We start from the raw sequence: 14376 nt of genomic DNA, 5'->3' as shown, positions 1-14376 counted from the left end.
TATGTACCCAATGTATTGTTTGATATTTTATGTCTACAAGCATTTTAGAAAATGATAGGGATTCAGTAAATGTGTCCCTAAGCTTGAGTTATTGGCTTTGATGAAATGAGAAAATTGGGGTTTCATTTTATGTGAGATCTTAAAATGATCTATGGAAACACTGGCTATGTAGCTTTGAAAAATGATACATTTAAATCACCTGCTCTTAAGAGAATACAAGATTTTTAAAGTTGAGTGAAGCTATGTTTTATCTGTTTCCTATAATATACTCTCAATATCAGACTATTTTGGGGGAGGTCCGGTCGTGGGGCCTGAACTCTGAACTACTGTCCCTCAGCTCTTCAGCTCAAGGCTAGCGCTCTATCACTTGAGCCACAGAGCTACTTCCAGCTTTTTTTCTTTTTGCTTATATTGTGGTGAGGAATCGAACCCAGGGCCTCAGGCATGCAAGGTAAGTGCTCTACCACTGAGCCACCTTCCCAGCCCCTAATATCAGACTTTTTAAATATGGATTTATTGAAGTATAATTGACACGAAATAACTTCATACTCCAAATTAATTAGAAGTATGACTGTGCATACAATTCAAAATTCTCAACACTGAATATTATATCTACCACCCTGAAAAAATATTTTCTGTCTCTTTACAAATCTTCCTTTTCTTTCTTTAAAATGTATTTATTGTTATTGTAAAGGTAATGTACAAAAGGGTTATCTGTACATAGGTCAGATAGAGTACATTGAACAAAGTGATCCCTTCCCTTCCTTTCTTCCAGTTTCCCTCCCATCCCCACATGCAAGTTTTATAGTTCATTTTAAACACATTATCTAGTATTGCCACTGTATTTGTCCATCATTTGTCCCATCATTTCTGTGTCTCCCCTTACCCTCCAAGACTGATAAACGAACAAGCAAGAAAACAAGAAAAAAGGAAATGAAAATTAAAAAAGAAAAATAGAAGAAAAACCATCTTGTTTCCATCTCCAAACTTATTCATTCCTACCCTTGATTGCTCCCTATCACTAGAAAGCATTAAGTATATTCTAAAATTTTAAACATATAAATTGAATTATTCAGTATAAAATCTGTGTCAATTTTCAAACAGCTTAATTATTTTGAAATGTAACCAGGCTATCTCTTGCATTAATTATGCATTAATGTTATTGCTAAATAACAAAGCTTCAAATGTTTAAAATACATTTATTTATCCTGTACCTATCAATTGGCATTTGCATTACTTCTAGTGTGTTGTTGTAAGACCACGTATCTTAGCTATTTTGTAAGATATAACAGTACTTCATTCCATTTGTATTTCCTTAATGATTAATGTTGCTGTACAATTTTTCAATATGTATTATGAAATTTGTGTCTTCCTATGAGATCCTAATGTTTTAATACTATTATATACAGTGGATACTTAAACCATAGTGACTTTAATATAATTAAGCAGAGCATATTTTTCATTAAGATTATTTTTCTACATATTTAAGACAATGAATTTTTCATCTATTGACTTATTTTATTTTGTTCGTCGTGGGGCTTGAACTCTGGGATTGGATGCTGTCCCTCAGCTCTTCAGCTCAAGGCTAGCACTGTACCATATGAGCCACAGTGCCACTTCCAAATTTTCTAGTGATTTATTGGAGATAAGAGTCTCAAGGACTTTCCTGCCGGGGTTGGCTTTGAACTGTGATCCTCAGATCTCAGCCTCCTGAATAGCTAGTTACAGGCATGAGCCAGGGCACCAGGATCATCTATTGACTTTTAAAAATAAACATTTTCTTTTGCAATGAAATTTTATACAAATCAAACAGACAGCAAAGACATTTTTATATACCCAACACCCATCATTCCCTAGTACCATATTACAATTCTCTGTCACATTTGTCAAGATAATTGAATTCTGCTATTTAAAACCCATATATTATTCATATCTCAGTTTGTACCCAATTCCCTTTTCTGTTCCAAATTCTCATCAAAATACCCTTTTGCATTTAATTCTTAATTGTGTCTGGGCTTCTCTTGTTTTTTTATTGTAGCTGAAGCTTCACTTTCTTATATGACCTTCTGAGTTTTGAGAATTACATACCAGTTATAATTCAGCAAAGATTTGAATTTTCTCTCATAAAGCATCAGAGGTTATCAATTTTTGAGATGAAGTATGTCTATCATACATTATTAATATGATGTACAACCAGACATCACTATCACTATCATGAAAACTTTTAAAGGTTATAGCATTGAATGATTCATATTATGAGAATGCTGAATTATTTTTAACATGGATACAATTGGGCTCTAATTTCTCAGAAAATGTATTTGAAAATAGAATAAAAAATTGTATTTAAATTTGTCAGTTTACAAAAGAAGTATAATTGATTTTAAAAAGGACAAAAACATCTAAATAAGTGATCTGCTATTAGTATAACTTTCTAAATTTAGTTTTATAACTAATACAGAAATATATACATACACACTCACACATATAAGTATTTCAAAATTTAAAAGCATTATTTCTATCCCAATAAAAATTTGAGAATTATTCCTAAATCTTCCTTAAATTCTGATTTTTTGTTTGTTTCTAATGATTGTTTCTAATGATTTAGATTACGTTGATTTTCATTTAAAGCAAAATACTAGGGTATGTGGCATTACTAATATGATTACTTAGTACAAGTTCTGCCAACCTAGATTTGAAGGTGAAGACTCTTAATTGCTGTTGGATATTTACTAAAATCTGCTTAATCAAGGCTTTAAGATGTACCTCATTTTACTGATTAAAAGTAATTAAATGTTTCTTGTTTGCCAGATAATCTAAAGGAAAACAAGATGGAAATTTCAAATGAGACCTCATGTGTATTGCTAATGATGTGTCTATTCTAGGCCAAACATCTGATATTTAAGTTTGGGGAAAAAATAAAAATACCAAACAGACCCAATCTTATTGGGTATGAATTCATTTCCTGAAAAATTATGTTTAATCACTATCTTCACTATGTTTTTTTTAAAAAAATCTCATCTTTATAATTCTTAGTATATTGAACAGAAATATTCATATTTCAATCTGATAATATTTATTATTTGTGCATTCAGGAAGTAATTAGTTCATGAGACTGAAGATCTCACCATGAGATCAATGACTTCTTAACAAGATATAGAGAAATGCCTTCATTCCTTTTCTTTCCACACATTGAGAGGATGGGTGTCTGCAAACCAAGAAGAGCCCTCAGTCAAAACATCCTTCAGAAGTTTGACAAACTCCACTGTACTTGATTTTGGTACCCTGAATCTTGTGTGTGTGTGTGTGTGTGTGTGTGTGTGTGTGTGTGTGTGTGTGTGTGTGTGTGTGTGTGTGTGTGTGTGTGTGTGTGTATTTGTCTAATCTGGGGAAGGGAAGGGGAATAACAACAAAGTGCTGAAACAAGGACAGAAGGGATGAGGTGGGAGAGGTATTGGAGGTGGGGGGAGGGAAGTGATGGTAGGACCACAAGAAGGAAGGGAAGGGGTACCAATGATCAACAAGTAACATACTCATTGCCTTACTCATGTAGCTGTAACCCCTCTGCACAGCAACTTTACAATAAAATTAAATTAAATTAAAAAAGAAATATGACATTCATTTCCCTTGTTTAATCCACCCATTCTTCACATCCTGTTAGAGTAGCATAAGCATCCCCAGATATGTATATTCTGATGGCCTCAAAATTATAATTGACACCCTGGTCTTCATGAGAATAATGGTTATTAAAGCATGCTATTCATTAAATTAGTATCAGTAAGCAAACAGAGACAAATAACTGAATAGGAAATTTTCATTGGATGAATGTGAGAGACAAGTAGTCTGTTACTTTCTTTTTTTTCCCCTAGCTTTCTCTTCAGTAGTGTCACAATGGAATTTTAAGTTTAAGATGGGATGATGACCTGTGAAGTTACAATCAGTCCTTGTTTTCTTTGTGCTGCTATTTTTATTCTCTTTGCTGTTCAATACCCTGTAGCTGGTGCATAACAAGCAATACTGATTCCAGATATAGCCAGAGCAATGAAAGCTTGGAACTATCTAAGGAAAATACAACATTTAATGTTGTAATTCAGCATGACACAAGAGAAATTACTTAGGTTTTTTTTTTTTGGGGGGGGGGGTGTCCGGTCGTGGGGTCTGAACTCTGGCACTGGGTACTGTCCCTCAGCTCTTCAGCTTAAGGCTAGCACTCTACCACTTGAGCCACAGCGCCATTTCCGGCTTTTTTTTTTCTGCTTATGTGGTGCTGATGAATCAAACCCAGGGCCTCAAGCATGCAAGGCAAGCACTCTACCACTGAGCCACCTTCCCAGCCCCGTGCTTAGTATTTTTTAAGACCTAGTATACTGAAGTTACTCTGTCATTCTGTGGTCAAGACCTGCTCACAGCCTGGTACAGAAAGGACCAGAATTTTCACTAGTCTCAGTAATAATACCCTGGCTCATAGAACTTGGTAGAACAATAAAAAAAAGCATGGGATGGAAAGATGAAAAGAAATAATTCAAGAACTTACACAAAAAAATTTCATCCCATAGACTGTCAGAATAACATACTGAATGACTCAAATGGATCTGTACTTCTGAATTAAGGCAGAGATCTAAGCCTTTCTGTAGAGACTGACATATCTAAACAAGTTTATCTAAAATAAAACATTCAATTTAAAAATTATTAGAAAACATTTAAAACATATGTCAAGGGTGACATCTTGGTTTGAATATATTCACAGGAAATATGAAAACATTAACATATATACAAAAATGGATCATTAAAAATATCCAAACAAAAAGCAAACAAAAATGATGTTAATTCACTATATATTATCAAGTTAATAATTTTAGAACAATGGTAATAGTTCGAGTAGATGCTTTGTTGTTCAGCATGTTCGAATTGTGATATTATCTTAAATATTTTATCCTGCTACACATGCAAAAATGAAATTATCAATATATAGGAAACTCTTCAATGAATAAAACAGTGAAAACTGACCTTGAATATAAATGTAAATTATTTTTCTTATTAGCAGTTATTTGCAAAACAAATAACAACAATTGGAATCCTAAAAGTCCTATAAAATTTACAAAATTGTGTTAAGCATTTGATTGGTTCAAAATACATGCAGCATATAGACAGTTCAATGCTCACAAATTCCTTTTATATTTACTAACAATGATATCTTGTTTAAATATCTCTATTTTCAAAATCATTAACCTAAAAATCATGTATTTTATTTACTGAATGAAAATGTTCATTTCTCTGTTACAATATAACAATAATCAACTAATTCGCTAAGTACATATGTGTGTGTGTGTGAGTGAGTGTTCCAGGAATGCATTCAACTGCTTAATTTTTCTTCATTGAGATTTTTCTTTTTTACCAATATTTTATATCTTGAATAATTAGCAGATGACTTTGTACTCTGTATTCCTGACATAACAGAGGCCATAGAGAAGGATTTTCCTTAAGGACAATTATTTCTTTTTTATTACCTCCATTCATATCTCAATCCAGTGTAACAGTCTCTGAAACTTTGACTCCAACAAAATTACCTAAGAAACTTACCAACAAAGATATCCAATATTCTTCCTGTTGCTCTGTAGCATTTGTTTATATTGATCATTTTCCACTCACTGCTTCTGCAGCAATGTGTTCCAGCTTTGGCCTTGAACCTTAAAAATATACTGTGTAGGTCTGGGAAGGTGGCTCAGTGGTAGAGTGCTTGCTTTGCATGCATGAGGCCGTGGGTTCAATTCCTCAGCACCATATTAGCAGAAAAAGCCAGAAGTGGTGGTGCTGTGGCTTAAAGCTTGCTGTGAGCTGAAGAGCTGAGGGACAGCATCCAGGCCCAGAGTTCAGGCCCCACAACAGATGGAAAGAAAAACATACTATATATTTTGATAGCTATTCCTTTTCCTTTCTTGTCATAATATTTATTTTTGTCAGTAGACCTCCACTGTGATTTAGGTTTGCATCAACCTTTATGTCACAAGCTTCATCTTAATCTTCAGAATTATTTGGAAAATTGCTCCTCAGACATGATCCAGAGGATGTCTCACACAGGAGTTTCAGACTTCTCCAAATCTCTAATGATTATTCATTATGAATAATGAATAACTATTTTGTAGAGTTTAGCATACATCCAAAATTAAGGCAACTTCTTTAAATACACTACTACTTAACATTCCAGGCTAATGTATTCAAAAGTAAATTTATCATTGTTCACTATTGCTAGTTACATTTCAATAAAACTGAGGCATCCAGATAACAGTGACAAGTTCTGAACTTTTATTTAATGCTTACTTTTAATCATTGAGTTGATTAACCTCTACAATGAACCTGAAGATAAAAGGCTTCTTCAAAAGACTGAGAGAGACATTTTGTGTGTGGATAGTCAAATAAATTCCTGTCAGAAAAGCCTAAGGGAATTCTTGATTTTCACATTATGCAATAATTTAAAGCTTGCTGAAGATTAAATCACTAGATTATTTTTTCACCCCAAGAAATCTATAACTTAACAGCAAATAATTATGGACAAATAAGCACACAAATCAATAATTTGTATAGTGTTTATGACCACAATTTGCTCTATAACACATACAATAGAAACAAGGTGAATTTTGTCTTCACAAATAGAACAAGAGACATTCTACAGAGCAAGAATCTTTAAATGATTACTTTAAGAGCAAATAATACAGGCAATCATAAAATATTTCACATGGAGGGCAATATAGAAATGAAATAAAAGCATTCAGAGATAGCAAGTTGATGTATGTACATTTAAGGTATAGTATAGATGGCTCAGGTATGTCAGAAGGCTAGAAAAATCTGGAGCTCAGTTGGGAATGGCCTTTTGTGCTAAGTTAATAATTTGAAATTCATTCTGGAAGGATTGTGTGGTTTCTTGACATCATGTCAGAAAATGGCATGTTTTTCAAATCTACTTAAATATAACTCTGACCAACCTGGGAGCTCCCAAAGACATAATCATCCTCAGGTTGAGGGGGTCTCTCGATTCCTGGCAGAATTCTGGATATTGCAGGCACTTCAGGCAGGAAATACAGCTCATTAAATTCTGCCTCAAGGGTTGCTGAAACTTTGTCTAAAGATGTTATAGAAACACAGCACGCTGAAGCAAATGATTACTTCAACCTTATTCAATGCCGTTCACATTCTTAAAATGTCAAAATACTATTATAATCAATGAGAAAAGTATGACTGTACAAAAATGTATTTTCTATACATAGCAATAACAATGACAATTAGGCCATCCTGAACACCTGTGTAGATATTCATGATTAATTCTTCCTCTACCTCCTTCTCCATTCATGACTTTTTATATTCACTTAACCTCTAGAAGCCACATATAAAATGGGTAGACTATGGGTTGCTCTTTTAAAAATATATGTACTGTAAAGGTGATTTACCGAGGAGTTACAGTTACATAAGTCAGATAATGAGTACATTTCCTTTTGAACTGTCACCTCCTCCTCTTTCTCTCCCAGGTTTTCCCTTTCTCCCTCTCTCTCCCTGAGTGTATAGTTCATTTCCAACATGGTGTCTGTTACTATCAATGTTGAATTGGTTCACCCTTTGTCCCACCATTTCGGTGCTACCCCTTTCCTTCCCAAAATCAGATATACTTATATACAAGACAAAGGGTACAGAAATCAAAATATTGACAAAAGGCTATAAACCAAAGATGAAAGGAAAGACAGAAAAAACCTGCAATTATACAATTAGGTGAAATATAAGTTTTAAGAAATTATTTTATTGTTAGACACATGGAATCATTTATTTACTAAAAAGAAGATGCTTAGTATTATAATAAATACACATTTAGGGGAGGAATGAGTAAGAATGATAAAAAGAGGTGACCTGATCAAGATATGTTGTATTTTATAAACTCTTTTTTAAATGGGAACTCCTTTGTACAAGTACTTAAAGATAATAAAAATATAATCACCTTGAGGAATTTATATAATAATTTTACTAGATATGTTCATTTTTTCATGAATAAATAAAAATTAATAGAATAAAATTTGATGAGTTAAACTGAGATATTATCCTGAGTAGATAAATGATATCCTAGTACTAAGAGAAGATAATATCTACAATGAATTTACAAAGACAGCCCCAGGATTCCTTCTGGAACATTTTTCTTAAAGTTCCATATACCTTGATATTTTAATGTGGATTCTTCTGTTTGCCTAGAAGAATTGGTGAGACTCAATTTCAGAATTATTGAAAGGAAAATTCACATGAAGTAAAAATGTTAATGTGTTTTCCCATGTGTCTAAATGTATATTTTTTTTCATTCTAATCCTGAATGTTTTGCACTCCCCTCATCAAAATATAATTGAAAATAACATTTGTTTTAATGGGACAAGGACCAAATGCCTTTTCATTTAGCAACTATTACATAACCAAGTGGACATATTCTGTATTAAATATTATAGAAAAATTTCCAAAAACCAAAAACTGAGGTGGATATTGGGTTTTGAACACCAGGCCTTGAGTTTGTGAGGCAGTTGCTCTACCGCTGCAGTCATGGCCCTGTTCCATTTTGCTTTAATTACTTCTCAGACAAAAACTTACCTTTTTCTTTTCCCTCCTTCCCTCCCTCTCCTCTTCTCTCTCTCTTTCTTTCCCAGAACTGGCCTTAGTCTGCAATCCTCTGATTTACACATTCCATCTAATTGGTATTATAGACATGTGCCACTATAATCACTTTTTATTTTATTTTATTGGCAGTCATGTGACTTGAACTCTGGGCCTGGGTGCCCTTCCTCAGCTCTTCAGCTCAAGGCTAGCACTCTACCACTTGAGCCACAGTACCACTTCTGGTTTTCTGAGTGGTTTATAAGAGATTAGAGTGTCACAGACTTTTGTGCCCAGCTGACTTTGAACCTCGATCTTCAAATCTCAGCCTCCTGAGTAGCTAGGATTACAGGAGTGAGCCACCAGTACCTTCTTATAATAACTTTTTTTAGATAATATCTTGGTAATATTTTACCAAGGCTGGGTTCAAACTTCAAATTTCCTATCCCATTTTTCCCCTAGCATAGCTGGGGTTATGGGATTGAGCCACATTGTCTGGCTGTTTCTAATTATGCTTTATTCATAAAATATTACAGTGTTTATTATGTTCAACACTGAAACATTGAAGTAAACATATTGTATATATTTTATTTTGCTATTTTTGTAGTGCTGCAGGCTTCAATTTTCTTAATGTTTACCCATCAGTGTAAGAATCTGTTACAAACTGATCTCAAAAATCAACTATTAACCAGGATCCACTTCCATTTAAACTGTACTTCTTGCTCTACAACAGTGGGAAGTTGTGATGTATTGAGTAAATCATGTTTCCTTCCAATGAGTTTGATAATTATTTCCATTGCTCAGAAGCAGAGTTAAATCTCATCCTTCACATGCATCTAAACAAAGCTAGATTTGGAATAGAATTGATTCATAGAGGTACAGGGATAATTTGGAGAGATTATTCTGCATAGCTATTCATTCCTCAGAGGCCATTTCTACTCAACCTACCAGTCACCCTCACATTTCTCTGTGGAGAGAGAGATGGGTACCATCACATGACCGAGATGCTCCATTCCATACCTGTCAGGGTGTGTGATGTCTGCCATGCTTTTTTTTTTATTTGATTTTATTTTATTTGTGAACATACTGTACAGAGGAGTTACAACACTGTAGCTGTGTGGTCTCATTGTTTGCCCATCTTTGGCCACATTGGAATGTCAGTGCTTGATTCTCTTCTAATTCCTCTCTCACACACACACCCTTTCAATCAGGAACATTTAAGATACTTAGATTGCAAATGAGAGGTAAAATTACTAGTCCTTCCTCAAAAAGAAGGGAGAAATTTAAAAAAAAATGTACCTGTGAAGTTTGAAAAAGACGACAGCAACAACTGGACAAGTATCTTTCAAATTGTCAGTGTTTTGAATAGTATCAGCTTGAAATCACAGAAAATGCTTCCAGTTTTTTTTCTGAAAAGACAGTTTTTTATTATGAGAAATGAGAATACGAAAGGATGTGTTATGATTAAAGCATTTGAACATTAAGATACTAAGGAAATGGTGAAATTAATATAACTAAAAGGAAAGACACTGGGAAAAGAACATGGTTTGATTTTTTTTCTTGTCCCTTTATCTGAGGTTTAAATTATGGAGACTACCATTTCCAATAGCACACACTCTGAGAAGGACAGATTAATGGAGCTTGACAGAAGCTTAGGAAATCTTCGCTGCAGCACCCAGCCTCCAGGCAGCACATGTCTAACCCATCTAGGACGGTTCATTGTCTTCGCTTCTCTAGAATATCTCACAATGCAGACACCGGAACCTACATTGAGAATTCCACACTCCAGTGGCCTGCAAGTTGTTTTCCCTCACCTGACAAAAACAACTTAAGTCTTAGCAAAACTTTTATCCATTAAAACATATAAGTCCTTAGAAAACTGATTTGTTTATTCTCTCTCTCTCTCTCTCTTCTTTTGGAAACATATTCACACAAACATGATAGACAGATAGATAGATGATAGATATTGTCAAATATGAATTATTGGCTCAATAACTTTCCCAAGAAGAACTGATTATACAAATAATGTTTATGTAAATATTTTTAAATTTGAGATTCGTTTTTTCATTCTTTATAATTACATATAACTATCTCTTTAAACATTCTCAATTTGTTCTTATGGATTATTTTTCAGCCTATAGAAAGCACAGTTACTGCTTATAATATGCTTTGGAGGTGCTTTATGTAGTATCTTATGGGAAACAAGGCATTTTATTAAGCTTTGTTAAGAAAACATAATTTCAATCAGTTGTAAAAAAATAATTATTTTATTTTTGCATAGATGCAACTCTTTCCAAGAGTCTCAGGAGCATTGTTATAAATCTGCTGTGTTCTTTTTGTTAAGTTACTGAAGCATGACAGGAGCTTCTGTTTCCAAACAGAGAAATATATATTCTCGGAGAGGCAATTCTGCCAGTGAAAAGCTATTGGACGAAAACCTCACTTTTCAACTGTTACTTTAGCTGTCTGTGGTGATCTAGGAGCTGCAATCCTAATCCAAAAAAAAAAAAAGAAAGAAAGAAAAGAAAAATACTTCATCTGGCAACACATGTGCTATATTAAGAAGACATGATGTATAATGAAATATACCTTGTTTTTCTCAATTGCTTTTTTCCTCTTTTTCCATCCCAAGCTATTGGAGGAACATCATGCTTAGTTGAAACTAAGGGCAGTTTTAATTACTATGACTGGTGTTTGATAAAATTGATTTCAGATACAGTTGTGTCGTGGAATCAGCATTGCAAATAACTACAAAACTTTGCCAGCACTGAATATGTTAAAAGAAACATACAGCCTCACATTTGTTAAGGAACCATACAAACAAACAGTCCCATGTTTGTTAACCAAGAGGCCAATATAGATTATACTGTCAAGAAAGTATCAAAAGGAATAGAATTTATAATTTATAAATGTGTTTCTTTTGGAGATTATATGTATCTGAGTAACAATATACTTAGGTACTTTTTGAAATGAGAATAGAATTCAGTCAGTGGTGAGCAGAATGTTTTTATCTTTTATGGCTGTTAAAGCCATAAAATTAAAACAAAAATAATGTGTTTCTATGTGAAAAGTTTAAAATGAGGTTAAATTTCCTGACAATACTTGTTAAAATAATATGGTTCCCAGAAATGTTTAAATTTCCTTTGAAGATATTATAAGGTTTCTGTTTCATGTGATTTCACACATGTGTTCCTTGCTTCTCTGAAATACTTCCTACATTTTTTGATTCACAATAAAGCTTAAAGTCAGTTTTAAAAAAGGTGTACTTTCATGAGCTCTTTATCACAGCCAAAGGGCCAAATATAGACCAACAAGACACAAGAACACACAGTTACATTTTTCTTTCTAGGAGTAAAATAATATAGAACAGAAACAAGAACAAAAACTAAGCATAAGTTGTTCATACATATCTCAGCCTTTAATTGAGAGTAATTTTACTCAGCATATGTAAAAGTAAATTAATTTTAAACTTCTTAAAGACCAGAATTAAACCATAATATAAAGTATATTGTTAATGTAATAAATTTATAAATTTCAACAAAAATATAAAATGAAATGAATTCAAGTTATGCATATACATAAAATCTTAAAGTATGCGTAGTATATATAGTTTGATCTATACTCCAGCACTAAGTTTTTATTTAATTTTTGGAACTACGGTCCTTCTACCTTTGCCTAGATTGTCCTTGAACATACAATTTTCCCACCTCAGCCCCTTGAGTAACTAAGATTACAAAATTTTGCCACTGTGCCTGGCTTATTTATTTATTTGCTTTTAACATATAGGTAGCATTTGGGCATTTTCAAAAATATAATTTTTTTTCTTATTTATTTTAGTAGATTCATAAGGCTGTCTTTCGAAATAGGATTAGAACAGAATAATTGTGATATATTTCCTTCTATCACCTTAAAACATTTAAAATTATGTTTATGATTTCAATTAGTATTTGAAAGATTATTTCATTACATTGCCAATATAGTGAATGAAATGCATTCAGTGTGAGAGTTACACAAATTATTCCAAATTTGCTTTTCTCTGGATCAGTTAATTTTCATAATTAATATGACCACACAACTGTCAACCAACTCAATAAAAATGAGGTTCTAAACAATAGCTACCTTACTATATTGCTTTGATGCTAGAAGCATGATTGCTATCATTTTATCTCATTTTAAGTGTAGTCATTACAAGTGGTATGATATAATTCATAATTTCTGCAGTTAAAGAGAAACTGGATCAATGTTGTGTCTTTAACTTGAATTATTTACTTCTGAATTTTTGTACAAATCACAGTTTTGCTTTTCTTAGATGCCAGTGCTCACTCATCAATCTTCCAAATGTCTAAACTTAATATTTGGAAAATCCTCTGAAATCTCCTTTTTAACTATCCTCATAACTCTAGAGACAGGGAACATGATAGGCGCTCCTACTGATACCCTCCAAAGAACATTTTAAGAGTAAGGCACAGAATATCGAGGAAGACTAATTGTCCTACTTCATAATATGCATCTCTGCAGCTAGTGGAAGGATAACAGTGAACAAAGAAAGATTGTTGTTTTTACAAGATAATGTTCTACTGCTTTTTTAAAAAAAAATTGAAATTAGCTGTCTATATTATTTGCAAGCAGCTAAGTCTAGCACCACACATATTTACATTATAGATTCTGTGATAATGTTAAGACTTCAAGAGTTCATAACACTAGTAGTATTTAACTTTTTTTTTCCTAAAAAATATAAGGGCATTTCTAAGTCTACAGCAAGAAAAAAATAAGAAAATTATTTTCCAAATCTGGATTTGAATTCTTTTCTTTCTTCCAGAATTCCCTTTTTGGTTTTGGTTTTGACTGAATGGACAGACAAATCATAACAGGCATTAATACAATATAGCACTCTCCAAAAGCACTGTGCTGAAAATTAAGCACTGTTGTCAAGTAATCAAATACACTTTATTTAGATCATTGCAAGCCCAGAGCTGAAGTGTCTGGTAAAGATTTGCATGTAAAGAAGGTGATACTAAGAGCGGGTCATCATCAGTACCAGTCTTCCCTAGCAAGACAAAGAGTTCAAGACTCAAAGAAAATATTAAGAAAGAAGATAATGCTAAAATTATATTAAGTGAAGTAAGCCAGGCCCAAAGAAACATAGGTCCCGTGGTTTCCCTTATTTGCAATATCTAGTATATGTATGAGTCAAGCGGAAAAGGTCAGATAATGTGATGTTAGGAAAATGAACCCTTAGATATGTATTTTAACGTTTTTTTCTTTCATGCATGTGTTTCTACCGCATTTATAAGATTATTTCTTTGTTGCTTTGTATGTCCCTCCCCCACAGTATAACCTCTGCTTTAACTATATTTGATGTCAGTATAACTTGTGGAGGAGATGGGGAAAAACAAGTCGTTTAAGGATACAGGTGGACCTGTTGCAACAATGAGAAGTACAAGTTGTCATGTCGAAAACGAGCTTTACAATGTTGGGGGGGGAAGGATTGGGGGGGGGAAGGATTGGGGGGGAGGGGGGAGGCTGGGAAGGGATGTGAAGGGTAAACAAAGGAGGAGGCTGCAATGCTTGGTAAGAAATGTACGCATTATCCTGCCCATGTAATTGTAACCCCTCTGTACAATATGTTCACAAATAAAATAAAATAATAAAAAATTAAGAAGATAATGCTCAAAGAGTAAAACAATGGCAGTGAGGTCTTACATTAAGCCTACTTGATTTTTTTAATTTAATATTTTCCAGGACCAGGGTTTGAACTCATTG

The 14376-nt window shown here is 33.3% G+C and overlaps 1 long non-coding RNA gene across 1 annotated transcript in view; it reads right to left on the bottom strand.

The window, feature by feature from the left end:
- Positions 1–14376, bottom strand: part of LOC138813508 (uncharacterized) — a 31205-nt gene that overhangs the window by 15059 nt on the left and 1770 nt on the right. The window contains exon 2 of the long non-coding RNA XR_011367827.1: positions 9913–10022. This is a non-coding gene — a long non-coding RNA (uncharacterized lncRNA). The remainder of the gene's footprint in view (positions 1–9912; positions 10023–14376) is intronic.

The sequence above is a fragment of the Dipodomys merriami genome, unplaced genomic scaffold, assembly GCF_024711535.1.
Source record: "Dipodomys merriami isolate MVZ:Mamm:240054 unplaced genomic scaffold, mDipMer1.0.p SCAF_6, whole genome shotgun sequence".
NCBI classification, from domain to species: Eukaryota; Metazoa; Chordata; class Mammalia; order Rodentia; family Heteromyidae; genus Dipodomys; species Dipodomys merriami.
This window is presented reverse-complemented; position numbering and strand designations above follow the sequence as displayed.